The sequence below is a fragment of the Astatotilapia calliptera genome, chromosome 3 (assembly GCF_964374335.1).
Source record: "Astatotilapia calliptera chromosome 3, fAstCal68.1, whole genome shotgun sequence".
NCBI classification, from domain to species: Eukaryota; Metazoa; Chordata; class Actinopteri; order Cichliformes; family Cichlidae; genus Astatotilapia; species Astatotilapia calliptera.
In genome coordinates this window covers 52073875-52092280 of record NC_137424.1, presented here as the reverse complement: position 1 = coordinate 52092280, position 18406 = coordinate 52073875, and the positions used below count along the sequence as shown (strand labels likewise).

General features: G+C 40.3%; 1 protein-coding gene across 3 annotated transcripts in view; it reads left to right on the top strand.

The window, feature by feature from the left end:
* The window catches only part of arhgap36 (Rho GTPase activating protein 36), a 79917-nt gene that overhangs the window by 17944 nt on the left and 43567 nt on the right, over positions 1 to 18406 (top strand). Inside the window, exon 1 of one of the 3 annotated variants that reach the window (XM_026162573.2) lies at positions 11857 to 13251. The exons of the other annotated variants lie outside the window; for them this stretch is intronic. The gene's annotated coding sequence lies outside the window, so the exon portion shown is untranslated. Of the gene's footprint in view, positions 1 to 11856; positions 13252 to 18406 lie in introns of those variants that run through there. 3 annotated transcript variants of the gene reach the window in all.

Here is an 18406-nt window from a genome sequence, read left to right as displayed (position 1 = left end):
CCATGTTTAACGAGATGAGAACAAACAAGACTGCTGCTGATTAATGGCTCAGCCTGGGTGCTGTATATCGCTGTTTCCATTTTTTCTAACTTAACATGTAAAACAGTCAGGGTCTGTTACATTATGCAAAGCACAGTAGAGGATGTGTGTCCTTGTTTTTTCAGTCTTCTTCAGCATCTTCTTATAATTGTTGGACAAACATGCTTCCAATAATCAGATTTGAAGAGATGGATTCAAATAAAAAAAATAAAAAACAGTGGATACATAATGAGGAATCGCAGACATTTAAATTAGCATGGAGACTTCTGAACATTATCTAATAATAAATGACATTTAACCACAGAATGGCGAATCAGTTGCCTTTGGGTTATAATCTAAAACATATTTAATTCAGTTCAGTTCAATTTCATTTATTTATACAGCGCCAAATCACAACAACAGCCGCCTCAAGGCACTTTATATTGTAAGGTAGACCCTGCAATAATACATACAGAGAAAAAATCCAATAATAATCATATGAGCAAGCACTTTGGCAACAGTGGGAAGGAAAAACTCCCTTTTAACAGGAAGAAACCTCTGGCAGAACCAGGCTCAGGGAGGGGCAGGGCCATCTGCCACGATTGGTTGGGGTGAGGGGACAAAAGCCAAGTCATGGAAAAGAGCCAGAGATTAATAATAAATGCAGAGAGGTCTATTAACACATAGTGAGTGAGAAAAGTGACTGAAGAGGAAAAACTCAATGCATCATGGGAATCCCCCGGCAGCCTACGTCTATTGCAGCATAACTAAGGGAGGATTCAGGGTCACCTGGTCCAGCCCTAACTATATGCTTTAGCAAAAGAGGAAAGTTTTAGCCTAATCTTAAAAGTAGAGATAGTGTCTGTCTCCCGAATCCAAACTGGAAGCTGGTTCCACAGAAGAGGGGCCTGAAAACTGAAGGCTCTGCCTCCCATTCTACTTTTAAATACTCTAGGAACAACAAGTAGGCCTGCAGAGCGAGAGCGAAGTGCTCTAATAGGGTGATATGGTACTACAAGGTCATTAAGATAAGATGGGGCCTGATTATTTAAGACCTTGTATGTGAGGAGCAGGATTTTGAATTTGATTTTAACTATTATCACTTATCAGTTATTGAAGAATCTAAAATATAAAACATGTTTTGACTTATTTCACACTTTTTTGTTTATTACAAAATTCCACATGTGTTCATTCATAGTTTTGATGCTTTTAGTGAGAATGTACAATATAAATAGTCATAAAAATAAAGAAAAAACATTAAATGAGAAGGTGTGTCCAAGCTTTTGACTGGTAGTGTGTATTAACCATGGTTTACTTTAGCACACTGACGATGTTAACATCACCATCGTGTACGTTAGCATGAGATTTTGAGGTTAGCAATTAGCATGAAACACTGCTATACCTGAAAAACACTGGTGTGATGCTCATTAGATGCCTTTCAGTCTAGCTTTATTTATTTATTTTTATTTGATTTAAACCCTTACACAAATAGGATTGTCTAACCACAGAAGCTTACGTCATGGCAGACTTAAATTTAGTACAATTTCCTCCTTCAGCAGGAAGTTATTGATTTCCCGCCGCATACTCGCCAACATGAGCAGCAAATGGAGCAGAACATATGGGAGGGAGGCGGGGGCCTGTCGGACAGCGATGATAGTGTTGATTGTGATGATGGGTGCGGACCCAAATGTCCTGTTTGGAGAAGAAAGAGGTTGCTATCGTACCTCACTTGAGTTTTTTTCTGTTGATGTTGGCATTTCCTGCTCATGTTGGCTGAGCATCTTAATCCAGCAAAAAATAAGGAAACAGGCATTTCCAAGAATGAAGTCAGTATATCAGAAAATAAATATGAAATCAGAACAATTAAAAACAGAATTTAATAATTGAGAAATATGTGAGTTATACTATTTTTAAATCTGTACAAACCCTCTGACTCTATAAGCATGCATTCACAGTCTTAGTAACTGTGGATCTACTGATGATGAAGTGCTCTGTGACGTATCCATGCATGTATGCAAAAGAAAAAAATGCGGGATAAATTACAGGAAAACAGTGATCAGAATTAGAAACTTAATGCCGGTCTGATATCCCAGGATGTGTTTATTAGACAAATAAGCATTTACTCGTTACAGCGTAATGAAAATCAGCACTTTTTAATGGAACAAGCAGGTAAACGGAGAGCTGCAACTGGCTCTTCGGTTCTCATTAAGTCTGTGTTATTTTTTGCTTGTTCATGCATTACATGACTTGGCCAGATGTCCAGTCACGTAGAAGCATGAATAAAGGGATCTGTAGCAGCCACTAATGCACTTAACTTTATAATGAAGAGTGCAACATTAACTAGTGCCCCAGGTGTGTTTCCATCTATGCACAGCTGTACTATAAGTCCGTAAGTGTGTGACCGCAATGACTTTTTTATACTTGTGCACATGAGATATAAGAGTGTGTGGAAAAGGAGAAAGTAATTACTGTGTCCAGTAGGTTGTAAGTCGGTAGTTTTAGAAGTTTTGTCCTTTGTGTTCTTTGTAACTATTATAGTTACATCACATTTAATGATGCTACCTTACCTTGAACTTCAGTTCCTCAAGTCTAAATTTTATTGTCTTTCCTACGTAATGCAGCTGTGATGAATATTTTTGTTGGCGTGCCAGATGAAATGTCTGAGTCCTTACTGATGAAGCACTTAAACAGCTTTCGTGTCATTGTTTTTGTTGAGTCACTCTCTCACCAGTTATATCTGTGTATCTTCAACAATTCTGCAGGCAGTTTGTAACAAAACAAAAGGAAACATGAGAGAGAGTCACTGCTGGATCTGTCATCTATCAGGCAACGAAGATGTGCCGTGTTTATCATAAGCCAAAACAAACAGTTGGGTCTATAATTTGTTGGAAAAAGTAAAATTAAATCAAGTGCTGAATTATAGCTTAATTTGAGCTTTATCTTGTAGGAAAGTCATTAGGAGTTACATTTATTTTTCTTGTGGTGGGGCGTGGTCTGCGGTGCTGCTGCAGGGGAGGTGGATGCACCTGAGCGGCATCCACAATCACCCCTAGCCAGCTTAAAGTCTGTACTGGGTCCTGAGTTTCTGTTGTTGTTGATGATGTGTTCGGCTGCGAGCTGCTGCTGTGTGAGATACAGAAACTGTAATGATGAAGTTTATGCTGAAAAGCATGAAAACGTGGTGCGGTCTGCCATGGATTTTTTGCAGTATGCCTGGCAGGTCCCTGCACCCATCCTGGCTCCCCGGAGGAGGGCTGCAGAGCAACCTCCGTGTCCACCACCAGCTCACGCACCTGCCCAGCTGGATACAGAGGTCGAGGCGCCAGAGGGACCTGCTGCACAGCCCGTGGACAGCGGGCGGCAGAGTCCGGACGGATGGCTCGGGGCGTGGTCTGCAGTGCCGCTGCAGGGGAATTGGGTGCACCTGAGTAGCATCTGCAATCATGCCATGCCGGCTTAAAGTCTGTACTAGGTCCTGAGTGTCTGTTGTTGTTGCTGATGTGTTCGGCTGCAAGCTGCAAAGTTGCAGCCGTGTATAAGATACAGCAACTGTAACGATAAAGTCAATGCCATAACAATGCCTCTACCATGTTTGACAGATGATGTGATATGCTTCAGGTCATGATTTCTCTGCCTCTCCTTCCCATCATTCTGGTACGAGTTCATTTTGGGTTCATTTGTCCAGTGACTCTTTTGTTATTTACTTTTTCTAGAAAGTTTAATCTGACCTTCTTGTTTCTGAGTGTAACTAGTGGTTTACATCTTGTTGTAAAGCTTCTTTATATCCATTTATGAAGGCTTCTCTTCATTTTAGACCTTGACCACGATATGCCTCCTGGGTGTTCTTGACTTGGTTAGATCCTGGATTACTGATCTGGCCACTCCTGAAGTTTTTGCTCTCTCTGATGATGACCTCCTGAATTTGTACTGACTTCTCTTTGGTCTTCATGTTTAAAGTTATAGTGAAAAGCTATAAAATACAAATTCAGCACTTGACATTTCAGTTCTTTGCTTTGAAATCGACTGTGGTGTTGGTGTACAGAGGCAAAACTACAAAAGCTGTGTCATTGTCCAAGAAATCGTGGACCTAACTGTAATAAAGTTCCCTGGAGCCATCATGTCATAGGAGAGTCGGTCACAACTGCTGCCTGCTACGTTTTTTATACTTTCACTGCAATGAAACAAAAATTATATTTTTGAAGAATAAATAAATGCCCATTAAAAAAATGTCTGCAGATTTTAAAGCCAGTTCTTTCATTGTAAAAAGAGCGAAGCTCTCATCATATCAGCAGTGAATGCCAACCTTCCTCTGTTTCTTATCTGTTGATCTTTATTTTAACACGTCTGGACTAGAATCGGTGCTCAGAGTTTTAAACCAGCTGCGCTGAGTAATACAGATTTAGGTAGATTAAAACTATTTTCAGATTTGGTATTTTGATATTCAGGGCAGTTAAACATGCATATCAGTGTTTATTTTCTGGCTCAGGAATACGTGAGAAAAGGCTCAGAAGAACTTTTCATTCCTGAAACTATTTTAGGATGACTGGAAAACAAAGAATGATTACTGAAGCATTTACGATGTGGGTTTGTGGTCCTTCTGTGCATCTATGTGCTGTTTCAAAGCACAGACTCTTATTTTGTTGTACATAGTATAGTCCGTAGGGGGCAGTGTTGTCAACAAAGTTCACCATCTATCTGGCTTCAGTCGTGTGCATGTGTGTTTGTGTGTGTGTGCGTTGCCAGTTGACCGTTGACCATCCATCCTGTTTTGAAGCAGACAGTTGGAGTCAGCACACAAGCTTGAGGCTGTGAGATGTGCAAACATGCAATCCCACTCATGATGTTTGACCTGGAAATGTATGGCAGCGCTACAGGAAGTTAGAGGGATTAAAGATGATGTGGAGAAACCGGAAGAAGAGACAGAAAACAAGCTGACCAGTGTAAGATATCCATGAGCTCACTGGAACAAAGGATGGGTCAGCTGTAAAGGTCGAGATGATTCCTACAGCAATAAGCATATTTATGCATTACGCAACAGAAAGGTGACGATTCCCAGTGTTTTTAGAAGCTTTCCTTTGAGACATTTTCCACTTGGTGCTCCAGAAGTAGCAAAATATCCACTTCACTGACTTTCAGTGAGATGTTTCTCCACTTGTCTCTCACACGCACAGTGTCGTTTAGTTTTTCTCTTGTCTCTGAAGTAGAAGTTTTGTGTGGAACAAATGGAATCTAGATTGGTCACCAGCGCGGAGTTGGTGGAATAGACGTAAAATATGAAACATTGTGTTGACTTCTTAATATGTTGTGTAGGATCATTTTATTCTGAAAAGAATATTAATCATAAATCAAAAGACATGAACCGGTGAGCAGTCATTAGTACATTTTATTTACACACAGCCCTAAATTTCCAATTTCCCTCGGGATGAATAAAATATTATCCATCCATCAATCAACCAATCAACCAACCAACCAATCAATCAATCAATCAATCAAATACCACTCTGTGCTCCAATCCACCACATTCAAAAACAAGGTTTCATGCATAGAAAAAAGAAAGTCCTGTCTAAGTTCAGATGATTTGCTATATTTTTGGCATTTAAAATCATTAATGTTTGTGCATGTTTTATTCTCAGGTGTCCTCCTGGATACAAACAAACAATTTGGCTTATTGGAATTTCTTTTGTGATTATTTTTTAGAACCCATTTTCTCAAAATGTTTTAATTCTTCTCCCAAACACAATAAAAGAGTGTTCCTTTTGATTTTAAGATTGCTGATAGTGTAAAACCCGCTATAGTAGTCAATCATACCCTCTGCAACAACTGATAAGTGAGTTTGCTACCCATAAAGTGGGATTGTTGGCCAGTCTCTGCACAAAACATATATTATTAACCAACTTCCCCTTAATGACACCTCTCTAATTCAGTTTACAGAACTCAGCACTATCTTCATTAGAGTAAAAAAGCAAAAGCCCAGCATAGAGCGGCTCAGTGAATGTGGTCTGGACTGTGTGGAGGAGGGTCATGGTGTCAGAGACGCTGTAGAAGGACAGAACACCTGCTCTGTGATTCATGTACACTCCTATCCTGGAGGACGTCAGTGCGGACTTTGTTGTACCAGAATATGTAACTGTTTGTGTAACAACGCAGTGACCAAGATTTGTCATTGAATCCAAATATACGTTGCTCTGAGTCACCTGCTCTGCTGATACTCTTGTATGCAACTGCTACCCCGACTCCTCTCCCTCTCCACTCCACCTCCCAGTAACAACGTCCAGTCAGACTCTGTTTGCTCAGCACCTGTTTATATTCAGTAAATCTGCCTGGGTTGTTAGCGTAAGACTGATGTTGCAGCATTAGAGTTGCCATTCTGTTCCCTGCAGATAATAACAGCCGTGTGTTTGCCGTGCTTGGATCCAGTGTGATTTCACGTGAATATTTTAAGAAATCTGCTCATGTCTTTGGTATAAAAGCACCCACTGTCCATGTCTCGCACAGGATGTCCTGCAGTTTATCTCTGGTCTCTGACACAGCTGCTTTCAGCTCCTCAAAGTACATCTGAGGATAAATATTGATGCTGGATGAGTGTGTAGACTCACTGAGTGCTGACAGTGAGGGGTAGTTGTGCAGAAACTGCTCGTGGTCCTCTGTGTGTGAGAGCTGCTCCAGCTCCTCATCCATCCTCTTCAGCTCAGTGATCTCCTGCTCCAGCTTCTCCTGAGTCTCTCTGACTAGACCCAGTTCAGATTCCTGCTGGCATCTGATTTGCTGCTTCACATCATTGCGTCTTTTCTTGATGAACTCTGTCAAAATCTTTTGACTGTACTCCACTGTTTTGTCAGCAGAGCCATTGATGACCTCCACCTCTTGTTGAAGTAGCTTCACATCTTTCTCTCGATCTTGGATTGTCTCCTGGATTTTTAGTCGCCTAAGCTCAATGTCCTTTTGCTTCTGCTTTTGGTAGTTCTTGGAGTCCAGTCTGCTTCAGCTCCTCCACTAGATCTGTTAACATGATGTTTTTCTCCAGGAGAGGTCTGGGTGTGAAGGTTTTCCTGCAGTAGCTGTGTCCACAGGGAATAGCTACCGGATCCTTCAGTAAATCTATACAAATTGAACAAGAGAATTTCTCTGAAAAAAAATGATATCCATGTGCCATTTCTCCTCTCAGCAGCAACAAACATTTAGCTGCATTCAGACTCTACTTTGTGTTACCTGGAGAAAAAGGCGTAGTTTGGATCTTGGCAACATTTATTATAGTTTGATTTTTTTTCCATGATAGCTGCCCTACCATTAAACCATAAAAAGTTAAGCTTTGATCATGTGGGACCACTGACGTGCAGCTGATGACACACTTACTCATTTGAAGTGTGACTCAACTAAAATAAGCTACCAGCAGCATAACAGTGCAATAGCAGTGAGACAGCACTATTTACAGTGATAGCATACGACAAATGTAAGCACAAAAGCAAAACCAGTAAAAAGTATAACATCACTACTTCACACTTTATTTTAACAGTGACTAAGGTAATTTATCCTTTGTGTGTCGTATATGTTTTAGGTATTATATGTTATAAATTATGTGTTGTATATTGGATTGAGCGTTTTAATGTAACCATATAAGTAATTTTCATTCACCGCAATCTTGTTGCGTTTGAAATAGTTGCTTCAAAGACCAGGACCAAGTCTGCAGTCAGCTGTTGTCTTCAAAGTGACTTTGGTCGACTGGAGGTTGAGAGCGGTGCATGCTCAATCTCTAAATAACTGGATTCAGTTGTTACATTTCAAGAAAAAAATAATATTAAGTACAGCATGAAAAAACACTCCATGAAAATGATAAAGGGCTAAGTCTGGATCATTTTTTTCTTACATCAACCTTAACAGACTCCAGGGGCACTCCTACGCGTCTTGGTAGGGAGGTTTGAAGTTTTTTTGGCAGCTTCAAAGCAAAACACACTGGCCACAAGAACATTCAAGAACGGTTTATCAGGTTAAACTTCACAATGTTTTAATTTTATTACTGTTTGTGCGGTTCTATGTTCCTTTGCTTTTGTTTAGTCTTCACCCTTGTGCTATGACTCTGCAGTTTGCTTGTAATACTTTGACATCCTTATCTCATGTTTTTGTCCGCCCTCACAAAGTAATAAGGCTCATTAAATCTGACCTCTTGCCACTGTTGACCTTTAGGGGTCAGAAGTGTCAAGTGGTTTAGCTGCTGTTACTTGGGCCTCACAAATGGGAGTCCCGGTGGTCATTTTCCACACGTGTTTTCACACGGCTGTTCGCACACTGGCCTCTTCACAGCTATTAGGAGGCATCTGGACAGCGTGATGGAATCTTCTTGCAGGATTAAGTCAATTTATTGGTTATCATAGCATTTAATACCTACCTTTTGAACTTTAGTTGCTGATAATTTGAGTACAGATTAACCTATAATAGAGCGAATAATGTAGCCAGATGCTTCCTTTTTTGCTCTTGCTCTTAAAACAAGACTTATGTTTAGTGGAAGGTCAGTAAAAATATTTGGTTAAAGGAGTAGTGATGGTAACTGATAATGCCTACAAGTTCTGCATCTCTGAGAAGTATCCAAGCATTTTGTTGTCGACTCCTTATTACAAGCCCCAACTCGAATGTTGTGGTTCAGTTGCTACTTGCCCAGCACTGCCTGGTACATCATCCATGTCATATAAAAGTTGTGTTCCCAGACAGCAAAACTGTATTCTTAGGAATGTTTAAACGTCAAATATGTTTCTGGTGAGTATAAATTTCCAGGTGGATGAGTCATGCCTTATACCTGGAAATAAGGGAGAAGCTTCTACATCAGGTTAAGGAAGTACGGTTAGAGAAGTAACCTTTAGTCAAGTAAATGGAAGAAAGTATAATTCAGTAGCATTTCAGCAGCGTTTATTTACTTTCAATATGAACCAGAGAGCTCTTCAGTAATAAAATGATTATAAAGTAAATGCTAAGTGCTTCATTAAAAATAGAAGTCTAGTTTGAGGGGTTTTTGTCCATAAAATACACTTCACAAGTAAACAGTCTCAACAAAAATAACAACAGGTTTAACCCCTCTGTTCTTTGACCTACGTCTTTGGACACTTGATTGGCTGAGTGGCATCAGGGATGATAGGTTACAATGCATTTTGATCTATGTACCTCCAGTGACTACTGCAAAAGACAAAGAAGAAAGCTGTGCACATTAAAATAACTGTAAATAATAGAAAAAAACCTGTGCAGAGTGAAAAAAATTCCATTAAAATCTAATCGGTCTAGATCCGTGTTGAACAGCATGTCCCTCCAGCTGTTGGTGAGCTAGGTTCTATGTAACTAGCACATGGCTAGTAAGTCCTCCGTTTATGAACTTGGATTTTGAAACCTTGAGTTTAGTGTTGTTGGCCAAATTAGTATGACACTGGAGGGCAAGTTTTTTGTTTGTTTTTCTTATTTTAAATTAAATGCTGGGAATTTCTTGTTTGTTACTTATTTAACTTCACAGGGTGACATTAGCTTTTTTTTGACACTGCTATGTTAGCTATTTTGAGGCAGAAATTAGCATAGTTGGCTGGGAGTGGTAAGTGGTAAGATATCAGTAAATCCTTTGAAACCGGTCGGAGTTGGCACGCTCCGTTTTGCATAACTATTTTTAAATCCCTGTAGAACTGGAACCACGTAAGCTAGCGCAATGATTTTTTTTGCATATGAAACCGGAGGAGTTGTACTTACATCTTATGCCATCAGTTTGCCCTAGGTCATGGTTTCCTTCCACATATAGCTTTGCAAAAATTGCATAAAAAGCACTTGCAGCAACAAAAACATAATATTCCAGAAACACGCTTTGCCGATCCAATCAGCTGTTCAAAACACTTCCTACATTGGAATAGACGTCAGCGCGAACTATCGCATGTCCGCCATTACCTGCCCGAAACCAGAAGTGACGTCATTTCCCCTGAAAATGTAGATTTTTACCTTCGGGGCCTTAAAAGCCTGTAGTGGTATTTTTAAAAGTCATGTTTAACTGTATGCTTTTCTGTATCGTTTCTGGGATGCTTAGAACTCATATTGCACTGCTGGAAATGGTTTATTTTGATGCATATGCTGTTTTTTTGCAAATTTGCATTATAATATTTATTTTGTTGAACGGTGCACGGTGGCACGGTGGTTAGCACTGTTGCCACATAGCAAGAAGGTCCTGAGTTCAATTCCACCATCAGGCCGGGGTCTTTCTGTGTGGAGTTTGCATGGTCTCCCCGTGTTTGCGTGGGTTCCCTCCGGGTACTCCGGCTTCCTCCCACCGTCCAAACACATGCAGCTTGTGGGGATAGGTTAACTGGATAATCCAAATTGCCACTAGGTGTGAATGTGAGTGCGAATGGTTGTCTGTCCCTGTGTGTTAGCCCTGCGACAGACTGGCGACCTGTCCAGGGTGTACCCCGCCTCTCGCCCTATGACAGCTGGGATAGGCTCCAGCGCCCCCTGCGACCCTGAAAAGGATAAGCGAATGGATGGATGGATATTTATTTTCGTTTTTCCTGCAGTATATAAAAATTGGTGTATCTCAAAAATAAAACTATGAAGACACTCAAAATAAATTTCCTGTTGTTGGAAACTATTTTGTGCAACTTTTATGTATTTACAGTTTTGAGGGATAAGCCTCTTAAATTTCTCTAACTAGAAATATATGGAAAAAAATCAAAAACGATTTTCAATTTTTTTGTACTTAATTGCACTTTTTTGCAATTTATGTAGTTACTATGGAATTAAAATTTGGGCTATAACGGTTGTATTAATGTATAGCAACTTGAAATGCTCCCAAAAATGGCACTACAGCATGTAAAAGTATAAAGATTGTGGCTCAAGAGTTGGCAGTTCGTCTTGTGATCGGAAGGTTGCCGGTTCGAGCCCCGGCTCGGACAGTCTCGGTCGTTGTGTCCTTGGGCAAGACACTTCACCTACTGGTGCTGGCCAGAGGGGCCGATGGCGCGATATGGCAGCCTCGCTTCTGTCAGTCTGCCCCAGGGCAGCTGTGGCTGCAACTGTAGCTTGCCTCCACCAGTGTGTGAATGTGAGAGTGAAGGAATAGTGGCATTGTAAAGTGCTTTGAGGGTTTCAAAAAGCGCTTTATAAATGCAATCCATTATTATTATTATTATAAGCTCTGGCGGACTTGGTTCTATGGTAGGTCTTAAAGGGTCAAATCAAATCACTTTTATTGTCACATCACATGTGCAGGTACATTGGTACAGCACAGCACACAGGGTTAAAGCTAGTAATTGTGGTTCACGAGCTGTATTCATAAATTGAATATACCGTAGCTGGAACTGTATTAAAATGCTCTAGAAAGTACAAACCCGGTTAAGAAGTCAAGCTCAGTGAGTTAATATTAGCTGTCGTGAACCCTAACAGACAGCTAGCACCTTAGGGACCAGTTAGCGACCACATGGCAGCCACAAGTAACAAGAGGAAGTTTGACTATTCCCTGAATGGTTGTGAGTGGCATCTGGAGTTTTTTTGTAGACAATTAATATGGTTAGTACGTGGCTGTGAAAAGATATCCACTGAATGTCTACAACTTGTACACAGACTAATATTACCGGAGCCTGTCAGGAATTCTCTCTTTTCAGTCTTTCGACTAAGAAACTTTATTTTATTAGTAGAACACTCTTCTTGAACACATGGTTTGTTGTGTTTGGAAACACAGTGAAATCTCTGTAAGAACTCCCTCTAACCAACGTCATGGTAACGCCTGCAACATTGGTTCAGCTTTGTTGCTATTTTTCAACCATGACTAGAAGTTGAGAAATTAGTGCCAGCCACTGGTTATTCAACATCAAAATGTTTGGTGCCTCCTGTGCTGTTGGCCAACAGGCTGCTGGTAGAAACTGAGCTACTGCTGGGTACAGTGAGAGAGAAGGAATGGCAGGAGGGTGGAGGTGACAGAGAGGTCTTTAGATGCAGGGACTATGGCTGGTAGAGGGACAGAGCGGGTGCAATAATAATGGAGAGAAGATGGAGCTGCCAGACAAGAGGGAAAAAGGAAGACCACTATCCTTGAAACATGGTAACTATTATTCCCTGGATTTGGCTTTACTGGGTCAGAACTGGTTCTCGGGCAGCTTTTAATATCCGCTCACACTTGAGTAGATATACTATGCTGTAGTATCCTTCCTCTGGTCGACTACTCCTTTTCTATTTTTCTTCTGAGCTCCACTGTCCTGTCTGTCCTTTTTATAGAGCTTTTATCCTGTCGTTTTAATCCTCCTCCTACTCAGTCCCTCCCTCCCTCCATTTACTTACTTCCCTCCTTCAGGCGCTTCTTCTCTTTCTACCTCGGCCCTCCTTTCTACCTCCTTTCCTCAAGTCATCCTCTAAAACCTCGCCTCTTTTTACCCACTTCCATCAGCTTACCACCTCCTTATTTTTTTCCCTTCTTCTCTTTATGTAACTATTTCTTCTTATCTGCCTCCTTTCCTGTCTCCTGAATTAACACTCTCTCGCCTTTTTCTACGACCGGTCACTTGTATCTCATACGCCGTTTTTCATCACTTCTGTTTTTCTTTCTTATATCTCAGTTTAACTTGTCTGACTTCTAATTTCCCGCATATATCTTGTCCTCTTTCCTGTGTCCCTATCTCATTTTCATCTCCTTTTTAGACCCTTCACACTTTCCCTTTTGTCCTCTGCATTTTGTTTCCTTCATTCTTCTTCTAACCTTATACTGCTTTTCTACTTATTCTCTCCTGTGGTCTCCTTAGCCTCTTCCCCATTTACCCCTCCCGCACCTTCCTCCCGCCCTTATCTTTGCTCATTTTCTAACTACTTGTTTCCTATTATGCCCCATCTTTCTTTCCATTTCCTCTCCTTACTTATTCCGTGACACTTCTTCATCTTCCCTACCTCTTTCCATCACCTCTTCCTCACCCATATTGCTCCTTTTTTGTTTCCTCCTCTGTCTTGTGTTTATGTTTTCAGTTCCTGAAAGTCAAGTCAGCATGCGCCACTCCTCCTGCTGCTCTCGTAATCACACTCATTCTCAGCCCTCCCCATTCCCCAGTGCCCTCCTCTCTCTCACACTCTGTGTATATCCCATTCGGCCACTTTCCGCATTAACTCCTAGTCGTCAGTTTCATTCAGCTCAGAGCTGATATGCGGCTGTTTCTCTGATCAAAGTCTGTATACAAGGAGGCTCAGAAATCTGGAGGACCACCTGTTGCATTTTGATTGAAAGACGCCCCAATACAGGTACAGACTTTGTGTTTGTTTGAGGGTTGAAGCAAGTATACTTTGCCATCTGCTGCTTTACCTGTCTGTTGTGATTTTCAGTGCTTCTGTTACCTGTCAGAGACCTGAGTGATGATGCACGTCTTTTCTTAATGACTTTCTCTAAATTTATCATTTTATTCGCATCATTTTGAGACCATGGCAGTGTGCTTATGTAAAGACAAAATCTCAAGTATTAGGATGTTTCGTTACACCTAAAACGTCTCCTGTGCTTCCCCGGAAAAGTCTGATATTATGCCTAAAATAAAACTCTCATGTTTCCTAAACAGTTCGTAGAAACAGCAAATGTGGTGGGAGCTCCATTAGCTATAATTAGGTGGGAACATTATTTTGTAAACACCATTAATTCAGTCATTTGAAAATTGTAAATAAGCTTATTTAATTAATCACCTCAAATTAGGTCACGCTTTGGGGGAAAGGAAAACCGTGAAATAACCTGGCACTCCTGAGAAACACAAGGAAAAATACAACCTTTTTTTTTTTCTTCAAATGTAGTCAGTTAAAATGTGACTTTAAAAAAAATATTCATACTGCAAATAACACCATATATGTCCATGCATAATGCATAAGCAAAGTTTCAGCATCATCCTATGAATCCACTTCTATTTGTATTCATCTGCTGGCTAAGCTTTGAGTTTCAGACAGCAAGGAGTCTGTGTGAGCCCCTTAAAATCCCTGAGTTTTTCTGTGCTTTTATAACTCGAGTTGTGGGGACATAAAAGTGATAACAAGCTCAGTCTGTGGGGACCTGTCTTTATTGTTGGGGACATAAAGCATGCAAAATGTAACATTTTAGAGTGAAGAACAGAGTGTAATGTCTTCTGTAGGGATAAAAACATATTATCCGTGGTTGTATACTTGCATTACTCATACAGTGGGGACATACAGATTTATGTGACCACTTAGTGAGGACTCGACTACTTTTGGTGATGAAAAGCGCATCCTTATAATCTACAACATTTCACATTACGTGACAGGATGAAGACTAGAGTGTAATCGCTTCTAAATTGTGTGTGTGTGTGTGTACTTGTTTTTCTCATATTGTGGGGACAAATGTATTTACACAGCTGCTTACTGGGGACTTGACTTACCTTTGCAGATGAAAAGCACATTTATGATGTAAAAAATTAGACATTTCAGGATGAAGACTAGAGTGTAGTTTAGTCTTTTGTGTGTCTGTGTGTGTGTGTGTGGCAACATGCCAGTTCAGTCAGGACTGACACAATACCACTGCTGTGACGACGCAGGATCCGTCTTTGTGGCTCAGCCGTCAGTCTTTAGCACTGCCAAGGGGCCTATTAGCTCTGCCTGTCTGTTTATGCGTGTGTCTGTGTATGTTTGCACATGTGTGTGTGTGTGTGTGTCTCTTCCTGTCAGTGAGCAAGCAAGTATCTTTGCATACTAATGTATGTTAAGCTCACTCTGTGAGGTAGTTTTTGACAACATCCTAATTAGACCAGCCACCGTTCCTTATTTATTCTAAGAAAAACAAGACGTGGAGCTGCATAATGTGAACATAATGTTCCTTCATTAGAAAGGATCAAGGAACCACAGAAGGTACTGCACGTATTAGTTGCATGTGTGTGTGTTTAACATATTGAAAGGAAGGGAGGAAATAAAAAAGTCATTTGTGTTATCACGAACTGTTTCATTCTTTCAAACGAGATAGTGTTTTTGAACAAGCTGGAAATCTGCTTTACCATGTCACTTTGTCTAGGATTTTGGTATTTTAATTAATAAATACAGTACATTATTTTGTGGACCAGCTTTATCCACTTGTCCCTTGTGGCACTTACTTCATAAACCTCCATATAACAGTATTAGGACGGAAAGGGTCAGTTTATATATTAGACCTATTTATAACTTAAGCTTTACAGAGAGCCTACGGGATTCTTATTGTCCCTCACCAGTGAAGCGGCAAAGCCATTATTGCAGCACGAACAGATAAAATGCTGTGTTTAGTACAGAACTGGGCATCCAAAGAACATGTTCTGTACACTCTTTTCTTGTGGATGTTTTAAATTTGAAGAAGGAAGCTGTATTAGATTCTACATTTTCAAACAGCCGTGAAGGAGAGTGAAATTAGTAATATAGCTTTTGCTATTATAGAGAACTTTGTGTGTTCAACCAGCCACACGCAATTCGCATACATCCATACCTGTCAGTTTGTAATGGTATTTGATATGTATATGCAGTGGATTGAATGGCTGTTATTAGTTGTTAGTGCCATACATATCTCCACAGGACGCTGAATGGATGTATAGCATGTGTTGTTTCCCAGTTAAATACAGTCAAACTCAACTGTGACCAATGAGTTTCATCCTCATCTTTTTGACTTAACATTTTCTTTATGATATGCTCTAAAGTTTTGCTTTTTGATGCTGTGGTTTATCAAATGTACTCGGTTGGGGGATTGCAAAACGCACCCTTGGGTTTAAATTTACCCTTTCGAAATGTAAGGAACTTCATAGTTTTTATAATGTTGCAAGATTACATTTGCCAGGACATTTAACAACAGAGATCTTACGTGCATGTCTTTGCATGACCACCAGATGTCTCCTACATAAATCTCTCCGGTGCTAATACACCTTCTCAAAACTGGGTCCAGCTCAGTTTCCTTTCTACTCCCTCCTAGACCTGTCCGGGAGGTTCGTCAGTTTCCATGGTCATTTAAAACTTGTATATCCATAAAGGCACAGTATGAACTAAATGGTGTCAGGCTTGCTCAGGGCCCCTCCACAAGATATATCCCTGATTTAGAGAAAAATACTGTAATAGCATTATACTAAGAGGTTCCCAGGGTGCACTTACACCAAGCTTGGTTGCCTTGTACTGTGCCTGAGAATACCTGTAGCCCCTCTACAGTTCACCTTTTTTCATACTGAGCTTAAGTATGTGGTATCAGCTACACCTTTAGGTTTTCTCAGACAGGTTTAATTTGTAAGATGAAGACCCCACAATAATACAACTGAACCAGGTCTGAGAAATGTACCCAGTAATACCATAGATCAATCACACAGGACAACAGGGGGAGGTCAAGCACACTCAATTAAATTAAATTTTTACTTATATAATGCCAAATCACAAGAGCAGTCGCCTCAAGGCGCTTTATATTGTAAGGTAGACCCTACAATAGTACATACAGAGAAAAACCCAACAATCGTATGACCCCCTATGAGCAAGCACTTTGGCGACAGTGGGAAGGAAAAACTCCCTTTTAACAGGAAGAAACCTCCGACAGAACCAGGCTCAGGGAGGGGCGGCCATCTGCTGCGACCGGTTGGGGTGAGAGCACTCATGCACAGTATGGATCATCTGGTTTAAGTACACCCTTGTTTAGAATCTATAGTTGAAGAAGAACGAGAAAAATCTTTTTTTCATATGTACCAAATGTTTTTACCTGATTGCTCATGCGTCTTTGCTTTTGTGTCGCTTAATCAAAATTATGAATTGTATGATAAAATACATATTTTCTCAACCTTGGCAGTATAAGCATCAGGATATTATGCAAAATACACAAAAAGAAAAACTGTGTTACACAGGGTCATCATTAAAGAGAGCATATACATAAAGACTGGGGCACTTTACATGAATAGAATAGGATCTTGTGTCAATTATTTCCTTTTATGTACTCTGTAAGGAAAAATATTAATGTTGCTCCACAAGGGGGTCTTTAAGGAATCATTGACCACCCTGAACATTTTCTCCTTTGTAACTTTTCCTTGGACCTGAACAGTTTCAAAAACCCTGCTGTATGTCAGCCAAAAAGTTTTTTGGGATTCAGGGATAAATCTTGCTTTTTCCGGCTGATAATTCGACCCTGCAGGGGTTTAAAATCGTGGGCAATTGCAGTATATTATTCGTGGCTTTATTAATACACATTGCATTACAGTTACATACACTCTAGTTTTCAAGTATTCCCAGATGTTTGGTTGAACAGGAAATCAATAGTTGTCTCAGCAAATAAATAAGCAATGTTATTATGTTAATGGAAACAATTAAAATGTTCTTGTAATTCAGGAAAAATGAACCACCTCCTCACCTCCTGGTAATGAATGAGAACGAGAGGCAGTATTTATCTTTGCCTCATTTGCACAGTTTGGCCAAGAAGGTAGGAGGTGGGTGGGGGGCAGAACAAAATGCTGAGGTTAATGATGTGCACGGCGAGAAGCACCCAAGGGAGAGATGACTATACACAAAACAGCAGCGTGGGGGGGGGAGTGAAAAGCATCCGAGAGCTCTCACACCATGTTTCTTACTGTGTTGTGTCTTCAGACGGGGGCACAGCATCAGAACAAGGTTATATGACCTGCTTTTAAATGCAAACTCAAAAACGGGCCCAGTTTTAGCAGGTGCTGCTTTGAACAACACGTCCTTCATTGCAGTGATCAGTGTCCTGTTTGATCTGCTGATTTGCTTCTTTCAAGCTCCGCAAGGTCTCATCTCTTATGTGTTTATCTGTCATCACGTTTCCAAGTTCTGTGAGAAGTCAGAGTTTATTTTGGTAAACATCTGGGGAAAAAATGAAAAAGCTTTTCTTTTACTGTCTAAAATCAGTAATGAGAGGTTTAGGTCATTGTATTCCACTTTCTGCTACCTTCCTGTGTGGTTTGTCTTTCATGTGGGTGCACTGCCTCATTTCCTAGTTCCTGGTATTGAAAACTCATGATTGTACAAAAAGAGAAAACCTACAGAGTGAAGGAGGGTCTTATTTTAATAGTCAACTAAGTCAACAATACTCTTTTTAAATCTTTTTTCTCCTTGTTTTCATGGTGAAATGGATTGGAAAGATTGGAAAGTAGTTACTACGATCAAATACTTTGTGTAAAATAGTCTTGAGTTTAGAATACAGTGATTTCTAGTTAGTTTTACATCAGCGAAATTTTTGTATCACAAGAGGAAAAAGAGCACAGAGCCAGACATGACACATTTCCCACACATTATTAATGAAAATAAAATTGTATCTGTAGCCGAGTGACTCAACATTTACCAAACCATTCCTGACAATCTTTACCATAAATGATGGACTTTTGAAACATTCATTGCCGATTTGATGTAATCAGAACATCGTGAATAGCAGCGCTCACTTACTGATTGTAGAAACGCTGGATTGTGG